Raw genomic sequence first — 19,680 nt, 5'->3', positions numbered from 1 at the left:
ATCTCATCTGTATTACATTTCAGATCACCTGTGAACAATTACTTTTTGGAAACTATAAACTCAAGTTATTTAGCTGATAGCTGCCTTCCTAAAATATTTCTCACTGTTTCTCAGTATGTGGTAGATTTTTCAAAATGGCAGGAACACGGTCCCCTCAATATCTTTAGATACTTGTTATCTTCCTAAATTTATCCTTCACTCCATAGCCTTTTCCATATGAATTTGAAGTGCCCTTTTATTCTGATGCTGGGGTCTGCCAGCATTCTGGCAATGGGAGATTAGGTGATGGGATATGGCAGATCTTGAAAAGCACCCATGTGAGTGTGCATGCCTGTGCTTGCCCTCTTTCTCTGCCGTGAGAACATGCACCAGCTAGCCTGCTAGAAGACAAGAGACATGGAAAGCACAGCTGAGCCTCCCTAGTTGCCACAATGGTGTTACTAAATCAGATGATAGTCAGCTCACTTCTAGATGTGACAGCAAGGCCAAAAGAGATCAGCAAAGCCACAAAACTGACCACCCAAAACACACAAGGAAAAAGCATATATTGTTGTGTGCTAATAAGGTTTTGTGGTTGCTGGCTACACGTCATTATTGTGGCAATATAGAGCTGATTCAGCTGATACATCAGCATTGTGTTGGCACTGTTTTATAATAAAGTGAATTGAACAGCTTTGGAACATCCTATGGAGAAAGCAATGAAGAGAGAGTGTCAGAAGTGATTATGAAAAGAATATTGAGCAAGAAGAGGAACTTCTTGAGTAAGAAGTGGAACTGAGAGGTGCTCATCATGACATTTAAATATTTCCTGAGAATTCTCAGAAATATTAGGGGTGAGGAGAGAGCTAAATTTCCTATAGCCAAATGTAGCTTGGTGACACAAAATATTGTATTTGGTTACTTAAAAGAAGAGGGGGAGGTAAAACCTGAGAAGGCCAGAGCACCTGGGACCTTGTTTTACTAAAGTTTATCATGGTGAGTTTCTTGAATCCTTAATGAAACAAGGAACAAAGAATAGAAAGTAAAGAATGTGCTTCTTTTTCCCATAATTAATAAGCCACCAAGGAGCAGAGACAATATATTATTTATTTATTTTATCTCCCACAGTATCTAATACTGTGATTTATGCATAAATTAGCACTCAGTATGTGGTTTGTTGAATTCAATTGGACTATTATGAAATAATTACATTGTAATTCCCTTGAGTTCTACATTAGAATTCTCATCCAAGATTTTTCTGAAAGCCACATTCAAGTGTTCAAAATTGACACAGAAGCCCGTGTTTATTTGCATATAGTTCAATTTTAAAATCTTACCAACCTAATCTAATTTCACGTAATTACAAATTTAGTTTCAGTGGCCCTGGTTCCCCATGACAAAAGAAAAAAAAGAGTACCTGCAAGAAGTAAGTTGAAGATAAGGAGTGAGGAGAAGGAAGGTTAGTGGGAAGGCCACCAGTGATTGTAACAGCAAAGGGACAAGAAAAAAGACTGGAACTTTATTTAGAGCATAAAGCTGATGCCTGGCTTGCCCTCTTGCTCAGATAGGACCTCAGGTAAGTCACTTAATGTCTCTAAGGTTCCTTTCCTTTAATTACTTCAATTTTCTGTAAAATGAAGTGAATATATATGCCCTATTTACTTCATTGATCATCATGAGAATGAGCGGATATGGGATATGTGAAAACCATACAGACATTACACAATGTGATAAACCATCATCCTAACACATAAACCTAATCTTTATTGAGACTCAAGATTAGGGAACACAATGTTCTACATAGCATCATGCTGATCTAACTCTAGCTTATGATGTTAACTAAACTTTTCTAAATCCTGAGTGCATAATACCACCCCTTCTAAAAGAAATGTCCACTTGCTGTTTGGCCGAGCTATAAACAGACGCACCAAGAAACTTCCTCAGTGAGGCTGTCGTCTTGGCATTCGATCCATGATTCGGAGATTTGGACTGGCTAAATTGTAAAGACAACTTTAAATAACTTGCAATTGTCTTGTTTCTTAGACTATGCACATTTTCTCTCTTTAAGTTAATGTTAAAATGATATATGTAATAAATTGCATATTTGAGTAAATGACATATGCAATAAATTACAACATATGCAATAAAATCAGTTAGGTAGCCTTTTCTGAAATTCAGTAAACCCACCAGGAAGGGTCAGAGATAAATCCTTGATATCTGGCAAAAATGAATAAAAATAAGATTTTCAACAGAATCAGTGGATTTTATAAAAGATAGAACTTATAATAGGAAAGAAACACTAAGGGTACATGATCATCTGTGAAGCATAATGCAATGAGAACAATACTGGACTTGAACTAAAAGTTTTGTGTTCATAGCCCAGATTTACTCCCAACTATAATATGATGTTGAGCAAATTACTGAGTGTCACTTAAGCCTACATTTTTGCATTTATCTAAAGAGAATAGTACCACCTACCTTACAACTTTACTGAAAAAGATTCAACTGGGCCAGGCTAATTAAATAATAATAAAGTATACCATACTCTTAGTTTCCTTTTTTAAAAAATCTTTCCTGAATTTTGGTTAGAGTAAGTCCTGATTCAAAGGACAGATGTGTGTGTCTTCCTTCCTTGAAACTAAGGCTGTTTCTGGTGAGCTTTTGCTCATCCAACTCTAATAGAAACTCCATACTCTTGCTATAAATAAAGGCCTTTGTAATTTGTGACATTTACTTCTTACCTAAATATTCTGCAACTCCAGATCTCAGACTCTGGCTCTGTCACATGGAAAAAGTCTTCTGCGTGCTCAGTGCGTCAGCATACTCTACCACCCTTTCTGTATCACCTCGTATGGTAGGAGCTTACATAATTGTAAAGTGGTTGCATAGCAACCAAATTATCAAACATCTCCATCCCACTTCTGTCTTAAACCCCCAAACAACTAGTGGAGCATTTTCAGTTAACAACAGTCTTTAACCAGAGGAGAGAAAATTCCAGGTTGCTGATTCAGTTATTTCTTTTTATTTACCTCTATTTTTATATTCACCCGGCTTGTGTGAAAAACAAAAACTGAAGTGCTCACAGATGAGGCAGTGATTAGCATCTAAACACGCCATACGCCAAGGGATAGATGTTGTTGTTGCAGCTATCCAAAGTTAGCCAGATTATCACTGAAAAATAGCTTCCCCCAGAACATAAGCAAGCCACGGCCGACTGCTCCTTTTTGGCTGGTGGAGTGAAACAGACTTTACAGTACACTGGATCAGCTAAACTGTGAATTACAGGTGAGCCAAAGCCATTCTGTCAGTCATTCAAGGAAAAATGACTTCACTCAGCTAGAGGACACTCCCTTGACAAAAAAAAGAAAAAAAAAAAAAAAGGAAAAAGGACTTGAGAAATCATTGAATCAAGACTTTCCTTGCCTTTCTTGTTTAGTTCCATTGATTTGCCTAAAGTCATAAAAACAGTAACCTAGTTGCAAAGATGGAATAAGGAAAAATCTTCCTGCTTAAATTAAAGATTCCTCCAAGGAGGCAGCATGATACTGTTTTAAGAGCACAGGGCATTAAGCATAACCACCTTGGTTTACATTCTAGTTCTCAATTACAAGCTACCACCAGGTTAACTTATAGGGGTTTCAGTTTCCACAATGCTACCTTACAGGATCATTTGGAAAGCTACATAAGACAATCCACATGATATTCATGTTACTGCACCTTGTGCAAGTTATGTTAGCAATTATTATTATTATTATTATTATTTGGTGGTCTAGGAAATCCAAATTTGTCTTGTCCAGAAACAAAAATAGTTGTCCTATGTCTTCAAAAGAATGGAGCGTCCTACATTCAATGGAACTGTAAAGTCAAATAAGCTTTAAAAATTTAAAACTATATCTAAATCACTGACTATTTGGTTTCTTTAAAATTCTCTCCCCCCGGTTCTTGCATGACTATTCTAAGTGATCAATGAATTTGACCAGCTCAAAACAGTAACCACATTTAATGTGGAATTAAGAAATAAGAGTTTGTATTTCTACCAGAAACTCTCATTTGACCCTTTAAACCAGATTCTAGTTTTGTTTGTTTGTTTGTTTGTTTCTTTTGGTGGGAGGAAAGAGGAAGAAAATGAACAAAACAAAAATATATGCAGTATAAGAAACCTGGCCTAATTTGAGCCTTGAGCCATGACGTAAACATTCTTTTAAAGAGAAGCTTCAATGATTAATTACCACAGTTTTTTTCCCCCCCCTAGGAAATCAACAATCAACTAGATGTAACACATAGGAGAGTTTATTTTTGGCTAGTCTAGTAATTATAGCCAGAACAGAGCAGGGCAGGTAGATAGGAAATATTTTAGAAACTATTTTATCAAAGCATCAGGATTTTCAAAACCAACAAGGCAGGGATTCCCTCCCACACTTAAAATAACAATGAAAAACATGGCTGCGGTTAGATCCTTTAAGAAAAAGAATCAGTTTGATTCTGACTCTTGGGCCTGGCCACGCTTATCTTCTATAATAGTATGATGCTCTCTTCTATAATAGTCTTCTCTTTGTCTAGTGAGGAGGAGGACTCATTCTTTCTCCAACCTCAAAGAATCAATCAATATGAACATAAATATTCAAGAGATCTCAAGTTGTCCTTTTGCCTACCTCTGTGATACCAGGAATATTTTCTCAGATGACTTCCAAGTGTTGTTTTGCCATGTCTGTAAAAACAGACTATCAGAAGTGTCTGGATCAAGCAATGGGAGCACTTAAATAGAGCTTTCAGACCTTTCATCTTTCTTCTGGAATAATTTCTCTGACTCTCATGCATACAGCGCACATTAGCAGATGCTAGTGTTTTGGTATTATTTGTGACCTTCTATAAAAGTTGCTACTAGAATGGACATGGCGGCTCATACCTGTAGCCCCAACTACTCTAAATGGCTATGGTATTCTCAGGCCAAACTCATTACAGTGTAATAATCTGCTATTCCAAAAATATTTCTTTTATTTTCTTGATAGCGCAGTAGACCCTGAAAGACACTGTAGGTCTTTTTGTTTGATTAATTTCTTGTTCACTTTGTTTTCAAACATCATCAATGTAGAAGAGGAAGATGATATTAACAAAGACCATGTAGTGCTTAAAGTATGTGAAGCTGGTTAAAATATTCCCAGTTGATACTTTTTTCCCTGGCCATATGAAGAAATTTACAGGCCAGTCATGGTGGCTCACATCTGTAATCCCAGCATTTCGGGAGGCCAAGGCAGGAGGATACCTTGAGCCCAGGAGTTCGAAACTAGCCTGGGCAAAATAGAGAGACCCCATCTCTACAAAAATAAAAATTAAAAGGAAATTTACAATTTTTGGCTAAGAGGATATAGTATCAGGTGAGAGAACTTTAAAGCAAACTTAATCCAGGCAGTGCCACCACCCTCTGCCCACACCCACCTTCATTAGTACTGGATCAGGAAGCACTTTATACTCAATTATTTTTGCTTTTCGGTGCTGTGATCTTGTATAAAAGTTGCTGCCAGGCTGGGCATGGTGGCTCATGTCTGCAGTCTCAACTACTCAGGAGGCTGAGATGAAAGGATCATCGCTTGAGCCTGTGAGGTGGAGGCTGCAGTGAGCTGAGATGGTGCCACTGCACTCCAGCCTGAGCAACAGAGGGAGACCTTGTGTTAAATAAATAAATAAATAAATAAATAAATAGAGATGCTACTATGTTCAACTGCAAATGTTAGATGAACTTGAAGCCTATGGTAAGAAAGACATGAATTTTTGTGATGAATTTAGTAAAAAAGGTGGTTGGTGGAATTTGACTCACAAAACAATGGTGAGTCAGTTAGGAAGTTGAGCAATGTGGACAAATGAGGAAGAAAAGACCATAAAGAGCAGGTACAAATATGGAAGTGCCAATAATATCAGCCTCATTTAGCCTAGTTTTTCCTAAAACTTTGGGTACTTAGTAAAATTGTAGAAAAGTTCATTTGAGAACCATCTGGAACAACAGGGATGAACTTTGAAAAATTATGTTAATTGAAACTTTACAATTCCACTTATATGAAGTACCTAGAGTCAAATTCATAGACACAGAAAGTAGAATGGTTGTTGCTGGGGGTTGCGGGAGGGGAAAATCGGGAGTTATTTTTTAATGGGTGTAGAGTTTCAGTTTGGGAAAATGAAAAAGTTCTGGAGCTGGATGGTGATGACGGTTACAAAAGAATGTCATTGTACTTAACGCCACTGAACTGTACACTTCAAAACAGTAAATTTTACATTATGTATATTTTACCGCAATAAAAAAGAATCACCTGAAGAAAGATAGCAAAGGAAGAAACTGACTAGGATGATACAATTGAAAGAACCATGAGAGACAAATATATATAGACCAAATTCCTTTTATCATAGTCTGTTTTTAACCTTAAAATGTATAGAAAAGTTCAGCAAAAGAGTGCCCCCTTGTGGACCTCTGCGAGGTGGCAACATGCACAATTAATCCTGAATGTCCCTGTACAATTACAAGGCTCTTTTGAATTATACATGCTTGCATTCCTTGATGACAGGGGCATCAAAAACCTCCCAAAAGTTAACTCAAGATCAGAGACTGAAGAGAAGGATGCTGACATATTTTGAAGAGCTTTCTCTTAATTTCTAAGTTGGCAGAGTCAAAAGACGATTCATTTCTTGAAGGTTTTTAAAAGTTGAAGTTGAACGGTTGCTATGGAATTGCAACTTAGGATGTTTATGTTCCTGTTGGATTTCTGGAGGAAGTCTCTCTACAAGAAAAAATATTTAGAGTATTTTCTGTAGGGGATGTCTTTGAAGATTAACCTTCATTCATCACTTCAATTTGTTCTGTTTCTCAGCAAGAATGACTTTTTTGTTACTTCTATTCAACTTTGTTCTTAATAAATAGAAAACTAGAGAAAATAAATATCTGTATGACTTCCACAAAGTGGTATAATGTCCTTCCACAATATGTATGTTAACACTTTTTCATTTCAAGTAGCTTTTTGATGATCATATAATTGTTCCTTTTTTTTTTTAATCTAGAGAATTTCTTCAACCTCATATAGTAGCCAAGGAACATATTAAATAAGTTTTTCAAGGTCATTGAAAGAATGAGTGGGAAAGCAATATTAAAATTTTGATTTCTCACAGTGATGTTAGCTGGTTGCCAACACTGTTGCTCTAAAAATGTAGTTCTTAAGTAGAAACACTTTTTTAGTTGGAATTTCTCAAGGTAATTCTATGATTTTGTGAGGAAAAATGACATAGTATTGACCAAAATTTCTTTTGCAGGCATAGATAGGTTCCTAACTGTGAATATCCTGATTTTGAAGAAAGCAATAGATTAACTGCAACTGCTGGCAGCTTTCACTTGACCTTGCAAAGGTTACAATTATCCAGAAATCTCATACAAAGCACCATTTAGTGAAAAGTTCAAATTAAATATCGCTTTACACATGGGCTTCTGTTTCCTTAGGATCTGGAGTTTGAACCAGACTAGTATTGATATAACCGTACCTAGCTTAAGCAGTTTGTATTGATCCACTCTGAGATGCTTTGGAGACCATTAGACACAAGTTCACACTGTTATTGTAAAACTTTATGAACGGGCTATTATCCCTTCCAGTTTTAACTATGTGGAAGGTTTTATTTTTTATTTTTTATTTTTTATTATTATTATACTTTAAGTTCTAGGGTACATGTGCATAACGTGCAGGTTTGTTACATATGTATACTTGTGCCATGTTGCTGTGCTGCACCCATCAACTCGTCAGCACCCATCAACTCATGGTACTGGTATCAAAACAGAGATATAGACCAATGGAACAGAACAGAGTCCTCAGAAATAATACCACACATCTACAGCCATCTGATCTTTGACAAACCTGAGAGAAACAAGAAATGGGGAAAGGATTCCCTATTTAATAAATGATGCTGGGAAAATTGGCTAGCCATAGGTAGAAAGCTGAAACTGGATCCTTTCCTTACTCCTTATACGAAAATTAATTCAAGATGGATTAGAGACTTAAATGTTAGACCTAATACCATAAAAACCCTAGAGGAAAACCTAGGTAGTACCATTCAGGACATAGGCATGGGCAAGGACTTCATGTCTAAAACACCAAAAGCAATGGCAGCAAAAGCCAAAATTGACAAATGGGATCTCATTAAACTAAAGAGCTTCTGCACAGCCAAAGAAACTACCATCAGAGTGAACAGGCAACCTACAGAATAGGAGAAAATTTTTGCAATCTACTCATCTGACAAAGGGCTAATATCCAGAACCTACAAAGAACTCCAACAAATTTACAAGAAAAAAACAAACAACCCCATCAAAAAGTGGGCAAAGGATATGAACAGACTATGTGGAAGTTTAAAAAAAAAAAAAAACAACACTTTTAATTTTGGAACAATTTGAGACTTAGAGAAAAGTTGCAAATATAGTATAATTTTTATATACTTTTAATCAGTGTCTCCTCATGTTAACATCTTACATTATTCTGCTACCTTTGGCAAAACTAACAAACTTATACTGGTACATCCCTATTAACTAAACTCCAAATTTTATGTAGATTTCACTAGTTTCTCCACTGATGTTCTTCTTCCATCCCAGATTCCCATGCAGAATATCATATTGCATTTAGCCATCATGTCTCCCTAGTCTTCTCTCCTCTGTGAAAGTTTCTCAATATTTTTCTATTTCTCATGACCTTCACAGTTTTAAGGAATATCTATTTTGTAGAATGTTCCCAAATTCAATTTAAACCAAGAAGATAAAAGTTATACACTAAGAATTTTTTCTCATGATTAGACTGGAGTTACGGGTTTTCATATCAGGCAGGCGTATATGGTATCAACATAACTTATCACTGGTGATGAGAACCTTGACCACTTGGTTAAAGTCGTGCTTTTCCACCAGAAAGTTGCTATTTTTCCTTTCACTGTTCTTTGGGAGAGCATCACTAAGTTCAGGCCACACTCCTCAAGATGGAAGGGAGAGGAGAGAATATCTGCATATGTTATTTGAAATTTTCTGGAAGGAAAATTTGTCTCTTGTCTCCCCTTTATTTATTTGTTCAGTGATTTCTTTGTACCAGTACAGACTCATATGCTATTTTAAACTTTGGGTTATAATTCAATACCACATTATTTATTTTACTGCCCAAATTATTCCAGCTTTGGCCGTTGTGGTTTCTTTCAGGTTTGTTACTGTGACCTTTTGATATGCCTTCATTCTTTGGGGAGTAGGGGTTGTTCGTTGTTTGTTTGTTTGTTTGCTTGCTTGCTTGCTTTTGAGCACTTCTGGCACTAAAAGATGATCCAGGTTCATCTAGTATTTACCCAACCCCAGCCCTAGAATCAGTAATTCCTTCAAGGAGCTCTAATTGATTGTTTCTATTGGTGACTGGTATTTGAAAGCAAGATCTGGGCACTTAGTGTGTTCATTGCTATAGGATGTCATTACTTCTAGGCTCTCCTAGCAAACTGAAGTAGGAAACACATGTATGTATGCTAATAATACATATATATGTATATAAGCACATCTATAATTATTTCTCTGTCTCTCAATTTATATATAGATGATTAAGTGGTTTGATAGATGATTAGTAGATCTTAATAGATAATAGGGATTCATACTGAAGTTTCTGACACTAATCTAGTACTACAGAGTTTATTTGAGTCTTCTGTTGAGACTTACTAAAAATCTTGAACTTTACTTCCTTTTATTAACTGAATCTTTTTGGTATTACGTTTTATATTAGTAAAGGATGTTTCCCTATTAAGCTGATGCTGGTGTACTTTGGTAGCATAATGGTGTTGCAGTATCATTCTCTATAAATCAAGCAGAAATGTCTTGACCCATGTGGCAGACACTGCTGATTATCTGCCTAATATTTCATCTTTTCTTCATTCCACAAATTTTAAGGACAGCAATGTGTCCAGTTAAAAATTCTCCTCCATAAACTCTCTTTAAGGTAGAATTTCCCCTTGTAATCTAGACTTACAAGATGCAGGAGGAAACTTCCTGTAGGAAGCTTGTGGGAATGTTATTGTTTTCGCAATAAAATTCACCTTTGCCCCTCATCCTGCTCTCTTCCTCCCATATGAGACATACAAACGATATCTGGAGGTGGGGCAGTCATCCTATAACCAAGAGGATAAAAGACACTAAGAATGGCAGAGAAGGAAGGTAGAGGGAGCCTGGTCTGATGAATTCTCTTAGCACCATCTATGCACCATCTCTAATTCACCATCTTTAGTCTGCGTACCCCCAGACTTCTTGTACATGGGGAAAATGAGCTCATATTTGGCTAAGCTACTTCTGTCTGTTATGCAACATTCAACACAGTAATCTAACCCCTTTGGAGAAATAGAAGGACATATTTTTTTCTTTCTAAATTGGATGGTCTATTATTGTAATTACATGTGGCATAAAATACCAGCCAGTGCTTGTTCATTATATTATGTTTAGGTGTTGAAGAGCGTATTTCAGTTTCAAGAGTTAGTATGCAAAGAGATTAATGGCATTTGGACTATTCATTCTAAACCAGCATGTTTCAGGATTAGCCAAAAGCTCATCCATATATAGTATTTAAAGAAACAAACTTTGGAAAAACAAGGAAATTGTGTATGGGTCCTAAGGTCATCGATTAGTATCATAAGAGATTGATTTTCAGAACGTGATTCAGTATCTTACATATACAGTCTAATAATTCTTGGGGGGCCAAGAGGGGATATGGGGTAGAAAGGGAGAGTAGGGGAGTTCATGTCAGAGTTCATGGGAGAATACACGGTTTGAAAAAATTAAAATTATAATGATTTTTGATCAATGTACTTAATTTTCTTTGACAGTGAATAATGATAATAGTAATAGACATATATGATATTCTGGGCAATATAATAGGCACATAAAATAATTATAACATTAACTTGTCACAATAATACTTTGCAGTAGCTATTCTTAGTATCTGCATTTAAACTCAAATGCAGAAGTGTAAGATCACATATCTAGTAAGTGCTCATAATTCAAACCCAAGTATGTCTTATTCCAGGATCTAGGTTCCTACCCATTTCACTGAAGTGTTTTTTGCTAAATAACTAAAGGAAGGTGTAGCACTTGCATTTTATCAAAAGTCACTTTACAAAAGGGATTTTTAAAAACTTGAGTAATACTGTCGTATTCCTAACGAAAAATGAAAAGGTATATTCCTACCCACCAATAGGAGTAAATCACATTGCTAAGTGACATAATTTTGTAAATACATGTAACAGTTTAGACTGACATTTAATTTGCTTGAGTCCATGACCTCAGGCCATTCAATATCACTAAGGCACGCTTTCTCAATCAAACCATAAAAAATGAAATATATTTGTTTCACATAAACTATTTGCAAAAGGAGTATGTATAGTTCTGCTACATTGCTCATAATTTATTTTTGTATGAGGTATTTTGATACCATGCCACAAAGGGTGGGGAGCCTTCACTCTCATTTTGATTTAGGAAATGCCAGATACCTGTGAGCTCAATTGATATGCATAAATTATGAATTATGAAAGGCTTTAGAATGATTTTGTCATTTTTTCTCCTTCTATTCAATGTATATGGTTTTATTCTTGAAAATTATTGGTTACTTAATAAATTGAAACGTAGAAATTTCTACCAAACAATAATTTTTCCAACATTTATGGTGTACTATTTTTGGTAGACAAAGGTTCTTTTTTTTTTTTTTTTTAACTGTATATAAAATGCTACAGTACCTATAGGAGCTGACACATTTGCAGGGACTCCCCTATCTATTGCCTTGTGAACGTAAAAATTTGCATGAAGAGTTTTTGGCATACCTTATACAACTGTGCACAGGACTGAATAAATTGTCTCAAATAGCAATGTCCCAGTACAGTCTTAGCAGCAAAATCTCATATCTGGAAGTAACATCCATAATAATTCTATTATAATATCAACATATTATTGCATAAATCCTTGTTGATTAAAGAAAATAAATATACTTTAAAAAGTCTTCAGCACATAAATGAATATATATTCATAAACAGACACAGCTAAAAATCAATGTAATTACAGAAGTACCCTCTGGTAAGGAAAGCTGCCCATATGTCATATGGGATCTCCAGATCCATTAATACTTGATTAAATTTTCTCCCTCCATGCCTATGTCAGTAAAACATTCTTCTCAAGTTTTCTAGGTCTTATATTGTCTTGGTTCTTCTGGCTTGTTTGTTTGCCCTTTGAACTAGCTTAGCTAATGGATAATCTTTCCACCTGGAAATATCCTTTCTATTTCATGCCGTGTTAACCCAAATGTGAAGTTCAATCATTTATTGTTCTCCCTCAAAACAGAAAATTGAATAAAGCCTATATATATGTAATATAATTCACCAAATTTAGGGGGAGGAAAGGGATAGGAGGGACTTTACCTTGAAGCAGCATGATTATTTTAAATTGAGTAATAGACATCCTAGTTACTAAGAACCCTTCAGTCATCCCACACACTGCCAGGTATTTCTCACTGCTGCCTCACTGCAGATTGACCCCAGCCTAGCACTGTCTCTTTGGTTCTTTATTTATCTTCCCACTTCTATTTCGCAACTTCCTTGTCCTCCCCTCCATGAGTTGCCTTCTAAGAACTCCAAATTCAGCAGAGAAATTCACTTTGTCTTCCTCTAAGTACCCTAAAAGACAGAGCCTAACCAAAACTTCTGCAGTGCTGTTTTATCAGGAAGTGAAATCCCCGGGAAGCAAGAATAAGGTAAAGAGCAAAGTGAAGCAGGGAAGGAAGAAAAGAAAATAGGAGATGGTGCATTACTGACCTGGTCATAGTTTCACAAGAAAAGATACCTCCGTATCACAGGACAGGGGGAAGTTTTTGCATCTCCAAGCAGCTGGGGGAGAAAGGCAGGAAATACATCTGCAGGACCCTTTCCATCTCTGGTCTCTCATCAGTCAGTTTCCTTCCAATAGGACATTAACTCCTCTGTACTTGTGGTTTTAAACACTTGTATTTCTCATCAAATAAATATGTAATAACACTATTTGATTCCTGGATATACTCAAATGATACATTCTCCTGCTGAATTTTTTGTCTTTTTAGAGACGGAATCTCACTCTGTCACCCAGGCTGGAGTGCAGTTATGGCTCACTGCAACCTTAAGGGAGCCTCCAGAATAGCTGGAACTACAGGCGTGCGCCACCACACATGTCTCTCCAGGATTTTAATCAGCAAACTCACTGGCGGCTATCATCTGCCATTTCAAAAAAACCTCTTGCTAGTGTCCTGCTGGAGGGAAAAAAAAAAAAAACTATACACACACACACACACACACACACACACACAACACTGGGAATTCTGTCCATAAATTCACCAACCTTAGATAGGCTTTGAACACTGCCCAACCGTGCTGCTTTTCCTTCCCCAGCTTGCTCTCCTGCTCCATACACAATTTTTAATCTTCGCTCTCCTTAAACCTAAAGCCCCAAGCTTTCCCCTCACTCCCAGGAGATGACTTTACCACCTACTTCACAAGGAACATGAGAGCCATTAAATAAGACATTCCATCATATTCCTATCGCCCAATTTTCTTTTTTTCCTTCTTCTTCTTCTTTTTTTTTTGAGACGGAGTCTCGCTCTGTCGCCCAGGCTGGAGTGCAGTGGCGCGACCTCGGCTCACTGCAAGCTCCACCTCCCGGGTTCACGCCATTCTCCTGCCTCGGTCTCCCGAGTAGCTGGGACTACAGGCGCCCGCCACCTCGCCCGGCTAATTGTTTGCATTTTTAGTAGAGACGGGATTTCACTGTGTTAGCCAGGATGGTCTCGATCTGCTGACCTCGTGGATCCGCCCGCCTCGGCCTCCCAAAGTGCTGGGATTACAGGCGTGAGCCATCGCACCCGTCCCCCTATTTTCAAATCTACTTGCATCCTTAGTAGCAACGACAGGGCCTGGCATGGAGGGGATATATAGTAAATATTTACTGAATAAATGCATATCCATCCTTACCTCCTCCATCACGTGTAATGAAGAAATCCTTTCCTTTGTCTCCATATTCTTTTTCATTTGCCTTTCATGAATCTCACACTACTCATTTTTTTATTCTCTCCTAGAGTCTTTATCCTCCCCCTCTTTACGGGTTACTTCTCATGGGCATTTAAGTATGTTATAATGTCTCTAAGTTGAAAAAAAAAAATTCCTGCAGACTTACTCCCACCCTTCCATAGCTGTATGATATTCCATTGTATCCTACAATTTGTCCATTCTTTTGTTGGTTGTTTGAGTTATTTTCTGGTTTTTGTTAATACAGTGTTTCTACAGACATATGTAGTATTTTCTCCAGAAGAGAAATTGCTTGATAATTAGATGTGCACAAACTCAACTCTGGTACATAATGCCAAATTGCGATTCAAAACGGTTGGATCGTTTACACTCATGCTGGCCATGTGGAAGGTTTTCCATTTTTCCATGTCATCATACTTTGATAGTCTCAGAATTCTTTTTTTAATTAATTACTTTTTAAATTTTTTTCTCTTTTTCTTTTTGTTTTGTTTTGTTTCACATTTTTTAGGTTTTGCACATCTAATGGGTGTGTAACGGTATCACAGTTTGGCTTTACTTTGAATTTCCCTGGTTACTAATGAAATTGTTCATCTTTTAATTATAGACCATTCCTCTTTCTTCTGTCAGGAACTTAAAGTTTTGGCTCATTTTTCTCTTGTATCATTTATCTCTTTAGTGTTGGTCTGCATTTCTTTCTATAGTCTTGATATTAATAATTTTAAATCATATTTGCTACAAATATGATATTTGTGATTTGGTTCTTTCTTTATGCTCTTTTCTTGTTAAGCAGATGGACTTAATATGGTTGAATTAAATAGTCTTTTTCTTTGTAATTTGAGTATTTTGCTTCTTTGGGAAATCTTTGCTCTGAAATCATAAAGATTTTCTCATAGATTGTCTTATAAAGTGTTATAGAATTCTCTAATCTACCTATAATTAATTATGTGATAACCAGCTTACAAAATGGCACCAATAATCCCTGCCCCTGATATTCATACCCTTGTCTGTGGTATTCCCACTCACTGAAGAAGGCTGACCTGTATAATAAACAGGATATGCAAAGATGAAGGTGTTAGATCTCTGAGCCTAGATAATAAAAGGCATTGCAATTTCCACCTGTCCTCTCTATTTCTAGCTATGAGGGAAACCAACTTCTGTGTCATGAGGACATTCAGGCAGCGCTATGGAGCCGTCCATGTGGCTAGGAGCTGAAACTGAGCCAAGAAGCAGTGAGGAACTCGCTGGTAACAGCCATGTGGATAAGCCATCTGAGAAGTGCGTGCTCTAGTCTCAGTCAAGCCTTCAGAAGACTGTGGCACCTGACATCTCAACTGCAACCTCATTAGAAACTCAAGACAGAACAGCCAGAGAAGCTGTTCCTGAATTTCTGACCCACAGAAACTGTGTCTAATAGATATTTATTATTGTTTTGAGCCCTAAGTTTTCGGAGTGACTTGTTGCTCCAAATATGTTAGATAATATATTCTATATGTAAGGTAACATTTCAGTTTGATCTTTTCACAAGCATGATCAGTTATTTCAGCACTATTTAAGAATTTCTTTCTATCTTCTGTTATCAGCAAGATCAGCTGTGTCATAAATTAAGTTTCCAGTTATATGTAGATTTGATTCTGGACTCATTATTCTGTTTCACAGGTCACTTTGCTTATCCTTGAGTGAATACCTCATTATTTAATTATTATATATATATGTTTGATAAGGCATACGGTTTGCTATAGTCTTACCTATTTTTAACCCTTTTGTCTTTTATGTCTTTAGAATCACCTTGACATTCTTTACAAGAAATTCCGTTGGGTTTTGAGTGGAATTACATTGAGTATAAGTACCAGTTGGGGGAAAATTGACATCTTCAGTATGTCGAATCTTTTAATCCATTTGTAATCCATGCTGTGTCACTGTTTTTATTTGGAGTTGTCTTTCAAAATGTTTTACAGTTTTCTTTGTAAAGGTCACATACATCTTTTGTTAGTTCTATTACTAGGTATTTCATTTTTATATACAAGAATGAAATATTAATAGATCTTTAAAGAAAATAAAATTTAAAATAGCATAAGATATATCAAATTGCTCAAGTCAGAAACTGGCACATAGTAAATACATGATAAATATCCTAAAGCAGATATATGAATGAATAAATAAATGGATGAATGGATGAATATGAGACCCAGTATGCATATCTATAACCGATTATTTCAGATACCATTCTGCTTAGGTATTCAGTATTCTCGAGGGATTTTCTCTCCACAATAAGAAACCTTGATGTTTCCAGTTCTTACCTCAGTATGCCACTGATAAAATAAAACAGATCTAAAGGAATAGTTTCAAAGAGATGTAAAATGACATCTTGTCAACTTGTCTTTTCCTTTTTCATGACTCCTTTTTCTTCTTTCTAACTTTTGGCATCTATAATTGAGATTTCCTTCCAAGCATATTTAGCTCAACTTAAATATACTTCATTAAGGCTTTGGCAAACCTTTTCGCGTATAAGGATAATACAGAATTATCTATTTTTCTATAGTTTGTTTTACTGCTGCTGTTATTGTTGTTTTATTTTGTTTGCTATAAAGTTAAGCCTCTTGTTCAATGGAAAATATGATCAAAAATAATTTTCAAAAATTATTTAAGGCCCCATCATTACAGCAATCAGTAGTCCTACTGTGTATGAAATTTCTAAGTATTTCTAAATGCTCAACCCTAGACATTCCCTTCACTGATATTTTTAAAGTGCTTCTAGTAACATAATAACTTATGTTCTTTTTTCAAAACCTTAGGAAGAAATTGCGTTTTGGAATTGGGCCAACAGTATGTGTTTCTCCGGTAGATAAGCAAAATTTCATAAGAACAAAGATGATTCAAGCAGATGTCTATCATGAAACTGTGAGAAAAAGCACCCAAAGTCACAAAGATAAACATCAAATCCAGTCTTTGGAAATTTCCCCCACCATACCCGAGCATCTTTTGAAGCAGATATTCAATTATTTTGAAGCATTTTTAAAGAATTTCCTAGATTTTATCTAAAAGACACTTTTGAAATCTTGGTTAAAATTCATGGAAATATATCCTAGGTGAATTTGGATGGCTGTCAGCAAGTAGATGTGAACCTTTATTTTATCCCTCAGTGACTCACTCAGTTGTGAATGGCTCTCTATGATCTGGCCACAGCTTATTTCTTGCCACATCCTATTTTCAATCCTCTTCCAATCATGTGGAACTTCCAGCATCTCCTTACACATGCCATGTTATTTTACACTTTTGTGACTTTGCTCATATTGTTCTCTCTCCCTGGAAAGCTCCCCGACAAACTCCACTGCCTTTACCCACTAGGCAAGTACATCCTGTTTTCAGAATCAGCCCAATATCACCTTTCCTACCTAAGGAATCTTGTCAGACTGCCCTTCATTACCAACAGACAAAATAACTACCTTATCTTTGGTACTCTCTCTCTTCACTCTAGACCTATGTAGCATGCTACCTGTAACACTGTATTTGTTTGTTTGCATTTGTGTTTTCCACTGAGCAATGATAAATTATGTATAGACAAAAATTGTATTGCTCACCTTTGGATTACTAGTAGTGTTCTGATTCAGAGTATGTACTCAATAAATTCATCTGGAAAAGTGAATGAATGAATAAATGAACTCCTGTATCTCCATCATTGATTTACTATTTAATCAGTGAAGTTTTTAAATTTTATTCTCCCATATCTTGAGATTTAGTCTTGTGTTAAATCAGTTGCACACATTAGACATTACTTTGTCCTTTTCACTTCTTCTTAGCATATATGGGATATATAATCTTTATAAAGGTTAAATAAATATATTGTAATATATTATAATACAATAAAGGTACATCTGAAACAACATAGTGCAGACACTGTTTCCAGTGTTCGACATTGTGCTGGAGTAAAACTTAAAGGATCTTGGAAAGAAGAAATACTTAAATACTGTCACCAGTGTAATGTGCCACATTGTAATGGTGTTATGCGTATTACATATGTTATCTAGTAATGCACAAAAAGCCTAAAAGATTTGTTCATATTTTCCTCATGTGCAAATGAAAACACTGAGTCTCAGAGAGATTAAATAAATTGCCAAGTGTTGTGTCAAGCAATTTTGATCCTGGTCTTTCCAATATAAAAGTCCATGTTTTAAATTATTAACTGTTTGACATATAACAATAATAGATTATTACATGGTAATATAAATATATAAGTGAACACGAATTATATTTTTACTTCGGCATTCAATCAAGTGCAATATGTCGTTTTGGTTGATGGATACAGAAAAAAACTCAACATCTTGCAGATATTAGGTTGAAAAAGAGGACATTTTTATATCCGTTTCAGATAAACATATATATTTTTCTTTGATACTACACCAAAATTTGACAAGTGACTGTTTCTTAAAGGGTAGTTGCAGCATGAAATCCAAAATAACATCAATAAACTTTTCATTATCTATTACACTAAAATTCATTGGTTTTATCTTACACAAGGTGCGGATGATTTTGTAACATCATGTGTTGGTCATTTAGAAAACATTATTCCGGCCGGGCGCGGTGGCTCAAGCCTGTAATCCCAGCACTTTGGGAGGCCGAGACGGGCGGATCACGAGGTCAGGAGATTGAGACCATCCTGGCTAACACGGTGAAACCCCGTCTCTATTAAGAAATACAAAAAACTAGCCGGGCGAGGTGGCGGGCGCCTGTAGTCCCAGCTACTTGGGAGGCTGAGGCCGGAGAATGGCGTAAACCCGGGAGGCGGAGCTTTCAGTGAGCTGAGATCCGGCCACTGCACTCCAGCCTGGGCGACAGAGCGAGACTCCGTCTCAAAAAAAAAAAAAAAAAAAAAGAAAACTAATTCCACTGGATTATGCAGATTTTCTAAATGCTGACACATTTCATTTTACAATTTCAAAAATGAACATTTATTAATGTCACCAATCTCATCAAAATATTTGAACTATTGGGATGTATCAAGTTCATTCTGGTAGACACACATTTTTCAACATGTAACTCTCCCTTGAAAACTCAAATTTTATCTTTGGCAACAAATGCAGTCCGTTGTTTTCCTTGAATTAACAAACTCACTTTGCTCATTTTTGAGAAAATATTTGCCAATTATCCAAGTCTGAATAGACACGGTTTCTTTGTCAATGTTCGTTCTTTCTGAAGAAAAGTGTCGTTCATTTGCAACTCACTGGCACAAATGCTTTTCTTCCGGACACCCATCATACTTGAGTAAGCAGCAGAAGCGCCTAATGCATACGTTCCATTTCATCATGCAGAATATTAGCAGGACATTTTCTCAAGGATTGAGATTTAACAACATAAATAATTATAACTACTTAATCAATGATATACTTAAGTGAAACAGGCATGCAATAAAATGTTTTTGAATAAATGAATAAGCTGCCTTGTATTAGGCCCACTAAGGTGAATTTGAAGGTATATATTTGACTCATGGAAACAGAACTAACACAGTGTTTCATGAATGAAAGTTCACAGATAGATCCCATTAATTGAACTCAGAATACTTTCTTGAAGTGAACTGAGGCCCCATTCCCAAATAATCAGATTTGGTCCATCTAGGGTGAAAAGAGATACAATGTATAT

At 36.2% G+C, this 19,680-nt stretch overlaps 1 long non-coding RNA gene across 2 annotated transcripts; it reads left to right on the top strand.

Moving 5' to 3' along the window:
- Nucleotides 1-986: 986 nt before the first annotated feature.
- Nucleotides 987-18,621, top strand: LOC110740661. Of its 2 annotated transcripts, XR_004176042.1 has the most exons (3): nt 987-1,555; nt 15,182-15,919; nt 16,839-18,621. It is a non-coding gene; the product is annotated as an uncharacterized LOC110740661 (long non-coding RNA). The 2 variants fall into 2 exon arrangements; XR_002515610.2 differs by having other exon boundaries at nt 15,182-18,537.
- Nucleotides 18,622-19,680: the final 1,059 nt, after the last annotated feature.

This window comes from Papio anubis, chromosome 9 (assembly GCF_008728515.1).
Source record: "Papio anubis isolate 15944 chromosome 9, Panubis1.0, whole genome shotgun sequence".
NCBI lineage: Eukaryota > Metazoa > Chordata > Mammalia > Primates > Cercopithecidae > Papio > Papio anubis.
The sequence above is the reverse complement of the archived record's forward strand: the minus strand, read 5'-3'. Positions and strand labels throughout refer to the sequence as shown.